Source organism: Megalobrama amblycephala, linkage group LG19, assembly GCF_018812025.1.
Source record: "Megalobrama amblycephala isolate DHTTF-2021 linkage group LG19, ASM1881202v1, whole genome shotgun sequence".
In the NCBI taxonomy this organism is placed as follows: domain Eukaryota; kingdom Metazoa; phylum Chordata; class Actinopteri; order Cypriniformes; family Xenocyprididae; genus Megalobrama; species Megalobrama amblycephala.
This window is the reverse complement of record NC_063062.1, coordinates 12,103,095-12,110,383: the sequence shown is the minus strand read 5'-3', so window position 1 is coordinate 12,110,383 and position 7,289 is coordinate 12,103,095.

Genomic DNA, 7,289 nt, shown 5'->3' with positions numbered 1-7,289 from the left:
GGTTGAAAAGATGATACAGGCTTATAGAAAAGTATTATTGCCATTCAGGTCACATCGTGCAATTGCGAAGTAACTGTCTATTACAAGTTTGAATTGACTTTAAAATGAAAACAAAGTCCTTGCTGCAAAACAAACAATTCAAGTCCATATAACTTCCATAAAAGTGTTATTTTAATAGAAAAGCAGCAGCCTGTGCCTGTGGTGAAGCACATATATTGGACTGAATGTACATAATATAATAATCACATAACCAACACTATATAGCCTATATTCTGCATTATATTTTGGTTGATGGTCTTACATCATTAACTCATTGAAAATAATGGCTGATTTGTTACCTTTTGCATCTATTATATATTTAAGTGTGAATTTAAGGATTGGATTTTTGATTCAATGCTCAAAATAATTAGGCCAAACTCAAATTAAACAAATTAGTTCAATTTAATTAAGTTTTATGAGTATTTAGAACTTTCTTTTTCTTTTGAGTTCACGAAACTGACACATTTTAAGTAATCTGAATGGTTTCACTTGTTTTGAGGTTTATGAACTTTTATTTTTAATTTAGACAAACTTAAATTTACCTGAAACTGGGCAGGGATTTCTATTTTCCAGCATGCTTTGCCATGACACTCTGAAGGGAGAATAAAATTAAGTATTATATAATGTTTTTTGTTGTTGTTGTTGTTGAAGATTAATGTTAAGTAGGGGATTTAGTAGTGTTTAATGCTTTGCTATCCCAATTTAGAAGAGTTTCTGTTATGGGGTACTGTCATTGTTATGAGTGGAGAATGGGCTTAATGAGAAATGTTTTATATTGCCGTATTCTTTCAGAAATTGCTATTCTATGTTAATTTTATCATAGCATTGTGTTACCAATTAGCATTTGCTGAATTAGCTAGCTAAATTTCCACTACTAAAACTATAAACTTAGATTACATGATAATTTTAAGTTTAATGTATAGATTAACTTACTCAAAAATTTCAAGTGAACAGCAATTAAAATGTATGAGTACAAAATTGAAATCTGCCAGTTTTGCTTACTTAATAACTTTGAATTTCTTAACATAAAATATTTGATGTAACTGATTACCTCAATTTTTTTTAGTTTTGCCAACTTATTCGGGTTTACGGTGTATTGATTCATTTTGTATTTAAAAAACATACAATTTAACCAGTTTTAAATTAGACAGAGAAAACAAATCATATTGGTTCAGAAAAAAGTCAGATCCATTATGTCTGTGTTTGTAATCATTATTATAATAAGATATGTCCACCAGAAGAAGGAAAAAAAAAAACAATTCTGGAATGATGTCCCTAATATGATACTATCCTGAAGAAGTGGAAATATAGAGATGGAAGATATTACAAAACTGACAAATACTTTTTCAGACGGGAAGGGCAACCAGTCCCATTTGGAGATTAAACATAAGTTTATACAAATCTTCTCTACACTCCTTAAGGTCTTAAATCTGTCTACGGCTAAGTAAACAGATGCATCTCCTTTGCTCCTTCCAAGTTGTTTCTTTTTCAGCATTTATCTATGTTCAGTCCAGTTATTGTGCTTTGCAGATTCAGCCTAATTATCTCTGCTCATACTGTCCTCTCATCTACTGCACATTTTAGTGCTATTGTGGTTGATATTATCCCCATCTGTGCTCTGATGAAAAATGTCAAATAGAGAATTAAGTACTCTAAGAATTCTCTAAGACTCTAAGAATACTCTAAGAATTCAAAACTCATCCCTCTCCAATCACCCTACTACCTGTCCCCTAGACCCCATCCCCACTCCTCTTCTTCAGGCCATCTCCCCTCCTCCTTGCTACTGGGGTACCTCAGGGCTCAGTGCTTGGACCACTTCTCTTCTCCATCTACATGTCATCACTAGGATCTGTCATTCAGGATCATGGTTTCTCCTATCACTGTTATGCTGATGACACACAACTCTACCTCTCATTCCAACCAGATGATCCAACGGTTGCTGGTCGTATTGCAGGTTGCCTGACAGCCATTTCTGCCTGGATGAAGGACCACCACCTTCAACTCAACCTTGCAAAAACGGAACTGCTGGTGGTCGGTGCCAACAACACTTCGTCATAACCTTTCAATTCAACTTGGGTCATCAACCATTACTCCCTCCAGGACAGCCAGAACCTTGGAGTGGTGATGGATGATTGTTTAAGCTTCACAGATCATGTTGCTACAACGGCCCGGTCCTGCAGATTTGCCTTGTACAACATCAGGAAGATTAGACCTTCCTATTGGAGCATTCCACACAAATTCTTGTCCAAGCTCTTGTTCTATCCAGACTGGACTATTGTAATGCTCTTTTGGCTGGACTTCCAGCATGCACTGTCAAGCCTCTTCAACTGATCCAGAATGCTACAGCAAGACTGGTCTTCAACGAGCCGAAGAGAGCGCACGTCACTCCTCTCTTCATCAGTCTGCATTGGCTGACAGTAGCTGCTCGCATCCAATTCAAGGCTCTGATGTTTGCCTACAGAACGACCGCTGGCTCTGCACCGCCATACCTTAACTCGCTACTTCAGACTTATGCGCCCTCCAGAAACTTGCGTTCTGCAAGTGAACGGCGGCTTGTGGTGCCATCACAAAGGGGCACAAAATCACTCTCACGAACCTTCTCCGGGTCTGTTCCTGGCTGGTGGAATGACCTGCCACGCTCTATCTTTAGCAGCTGAATCTTTAGCCACTTTCAAAAAATTGCTAAAGACGTATCTTTTTCGTCAGCACTTGACCCAGTAATAGTAGCACTTACCTTGATTTCTATCTTCATCTATTTGTGTATTTAAAAAAAAAAAAAAATCCTTGCTACGAGCACTTTACTGTCATAACTGTGACTTCACACAGCACTTACATACTGTTGTTCTCATGTTGATTTGATTGATTCTACTGTTCTCATTTGTAAGTCGCTTTGGATAAAAGTGTCTGCTAAATGACTAAATGTAAATGTAAATGTAAGGTCATTTGCGCATTACCAGGCCTACTAAGCATGATAAGAAAATGTTTAGCCAACATTTCTGTATGTAGCTGCATCTGTCTTGACTCTCAACAGCTCAGCTTGCAGAGAGATTGTGATTCAGTGTAAACAGTAAACTATAGCCTTTTTCTAACTATAAGCATAATTTATCAGCAACTTACTCGAATCGGTGCAACAGGCAGATTTGCTCTGTCAGCTATTCTGACAGGCTCCCCCCTGTGATTTCATAAAAAGCAGATCTGGATAATTACTGAATTTGCATTTAGGTATGCAAGAAATCGTGTTCTCTTAGGAACATCAGATATTATTAAAATTGAAGTGTTGTCAAATTAAAGATGCATAACTTTGAAATAGAGTAAGCAAAAACTGAAAATTATATTTATTAGCTGAAATTGATCAACTGTTATAAATGGTCTTGTCCTTTATTTTCTTTTTTTTCTAACTCAGAAGGTCATTTTTATTCAGTACATGTTCAGTGTAGATCTGGAATCTGTGAAGGGCTTTACTTGCACAGATAATCTAAGATCTTTTATTGTCTGCATTTTCTTGTTGAGCTTTAGTAATGGCACATTATGAAGTTATTATGATGGATTGTTAATGGATGGGCCCTGGATACAGGTAGACTCTTCTCCTAAATGGAAGCTTTAATTTACTCAGACAGATGGATAAAGAGACTGCTGTGTATTTTATTATTATCAATAAACATAATAAAAATAAGTCTATAGTATGAAGTAAAAAGGATGGTGGAAAATAACAACCCCAATCAACACAATAACCTTATAGGCTACATTTATTGTAATGATTTTATAGGACATTAAAGTCACTAGAATTGACAACTCATATTTTCTTAAAGGTGCCCTAGAACGTTCTTTCACAAGATGTAATATAATTCTAAGGTGTCCCCTGAATGTGTCTGTGAAGTTTCAGCTCAAAATACCCCATAGATTTTTTTAATTCATTTTTTTAACTGCCTATTTTGGGGCATCATTAACTATGCACCGATTCAGGCTGCGGCCCCTTTAAATCGCACGCTCCCTGCCCCTGATGCATTTACAAAGTTCACACAGCTAATATAACCCTCAAATGGATCTTTACAAGATGTTCGTCGTGCATGCTGCATGCATGCTTCGGATCATGTGAGTATAGTATTTATTTGGATGTTTACATTTGATTCTGAATGAGTTTGATGGTGCTCCGTGGCTAAAGCTAACATTACACACTGTTGGAGAGATTTATAAAGAATGAAGTTGTGTTTATGAATTATACAGACTGCAAGTGTTTAAAAATGAAAATAGCGACGGCTCTTGTCTCTGTGAATACAGTAATAAACGATGGTAACTTTAATCACATTTAACAGTACATTAGCAACATGCTAACGAAACATTTAGAAAGACAGTTTACAAATATCACTAAAAATATCATGTAATCATGGATCATGTCAGTTATTATTGCTTCATCTGCCATTTTTCGCTGTTGTCCTTGCTTGCTTACCTAGTCTGATGATTCAGCTGTGCACAGATCCAGACGTTAAAGCGGAACTCAGTAAGATTTGCGAAGCTCCCCCTACAGGTTCCTTCAGTGAATCACACTATCGTAAATACTCTAAGCGCAGCTCTGGACTACAACGACTACAACGCTCACCAGCGCAGTAGTTTTGCAAATACAGTACAACAAATCTCGATGGAGGTGGGTAATTTTTGAAATTGTATTAAAAAGTCATAATATATACATTGTTTTTGAATTACCGTAAAACATTTTTTCACTCTCGCGTGAACGTGAACATGAGGCGAGATTGTGTCGGGTCGGCGCAGCTCAACTTGCAAGTGCTGTTTTCTGCCGTAGACGTGCCAGAGGGGTTAGTGCTCGCCTCAAACACACCACTACAAGTCAATTAACCATCGTAAGGACTTAGAAAACTATTTATGAAGGTAAAAAAAGTTACTTAGTTCTGCTTTAATACTGCCTGCCCTTGTGTAATGCCTTGAACATGGGCTGGCATATGCAAATATTGGGGGCGTACATATTAATGATCCCGACTGTTACGTAACAGTCGGTGTTATGTTGAGATTCGCCTGTTCTTCAGAGGTCTTTTAAACAAATAAGATTTACATAAGAAGGAGGAAGAAATGGAGTTTGAAACTCAGTGTATGTCTTTTCCATGTACTGAACTCTTGTTATTCAACTATGCCAAGGTAAATTCAATTTTTGATTCTAGGGCACCTTTAAGGAATTTATTATAATTTATTATAAATGATTTATCCATGCACATCATTATTATTATTATTTACTGCATTTTTTCTCTTTCAAGAAGCTGTTTCACATATGTATGTCACAGTACGGAAGAAAAGACTATATGGCAACTTATGCCGACTTAAAGGCCCACGGAAGTGCCTTTAGAATGCGCAGCATTATTCAATGTGTTGACATAATTTCAACTGGAACAGGAAGACAGGGTGACATATCGAACAGCCCCTCCCCTTTTATAAAATAGCCAACAGCATTTTGTTTATATCACAGCTTGGCCAGAGCTGTTGAGCTTGATAAAGCCTCAGTTTCCTTCTAATGTCTAGCCATTTCTCCTCCTAATCTCATCCATATCGCTTTAAAATACAGCATTCTGTGCAGAATTCAAATGGGTCCATCCGATACGCAGACTAGTAGATATGATCTGCTCTGTGCTGTCTGGACCAGAGCAGACTGTGTGACCTGTGGTTCACATGAAACTTCATTCGCCTCAATGGAAAGCATATTTACACTTAATCGTTCCCTATCCCCTATATAGTGCACTATGTGCCATTCACCATGTAGAATCTAGTAAACGTGTGAACAAGTGACCGATTTCTTCACCGTCTATTTATAACGTAGGGGGTGGGACACTTTAGATTCTAAAGAGCATTTGATTGGAAAGAAGATCTGATGAGAAGCTGAAGTCCGCATTGATGTCCGTGATCCATTTTAGCGGAAGTGAGAGACTGTAAGATTTGAATATCTACAAAATGCACCTTTTGTCAATGTTTTTGAACACACCAGCTTATTCATAACCTTAAAGTCCGCATGAACCGGAAGTTGCAAACGAGTTTTCTCCAGTGTTGTGACGCATTTCCAAGTGAAACGGAATATTGAATAGAGGGCAGAGTTTTACTTTAACGCTCCTCCTCTCCATCTCTCGCTCATAGCAGACTAACGGTTTTAGGGGAGTGGTTTAAGCGATTTCAACCCAAGCCGTCAAACTGATGTCATTAGAGAAGGGGCACCGTTGCAGAGGGGAGGAGCATTTTCAGATTTTGATTAAATATTACGAAGCCAAAAAAATTTTTTGTGTGGACTGACTTGCATGGATGAATTGTTCAACACAAAACTAGCAATTTGAGCTAACAAAATAAATAAGTTCAATTTTGATTTCATGTGTACTTTAAGGCTAACATATTCATACTAAAAGCTAAAAAACTTACATTTTGATTTCAAGGGGACTTTAAGATTGGTATAGGAGATATTGTGTGTAAATAAAATCCATTGTAAAAGGATGAATGTTTAAAAGTGAAATGGATGAAAACATTATATTATAGGAATGAATCATTGCTGCACTTTTAAAGTGAATATGACATACTAATTTGCAGCCAATATTTAATTCCGGAATCTAATAGTCTATCGGATAGCTGTACAGGATCTGTACCATATTGACTTTGATGGTTAAAAAGTGGTTCCCAATGAATCACAAAAACATACAGCATACTACTCTAGGCATGTGTGACATGCTACTCATAGTAGAGGGCAATATTAATATTTTACATCATCCAGTTATTTGAAGTGCACTTCTTCTTCTTTAGCCTAGTACTTAACTTACAATATTTATTCTACAAAATTGCAAATAACAGTCCATTAGTAAGTGATTTGGGACGCACCTCAGCAGGTATGAGGAGGAGTTGGTGAAAAAAAGCGGATTTTGTGACGTCAGTGATTTCAGAGGAGGCGAAAGTTACTCAAAATTAAATGTTGATAAAAGATCCCCACGAAATACTGTTTTTTTATTCGACTAATTGCTAAAAGTAATAGCCTATGTAAATAGATTCAGATTTAATGTGTAGGCTACTCTATTTTTTATTATTTATATAATCTTCAGTGTAGGCTATTTACTAAAACTGTGGTTTGCTTTAAGTGTAACAGTAAAAGTCCACCGAGAATTGTTTTTCACCAGATAAACGTGTAGCCTATGTGTGTTGTTTACTAAGTGCTTGCAGTTTCAGCACCATGATCTCTGACGTCACGTGAGTTTAAAATGAGGCCGCGCGAGAGG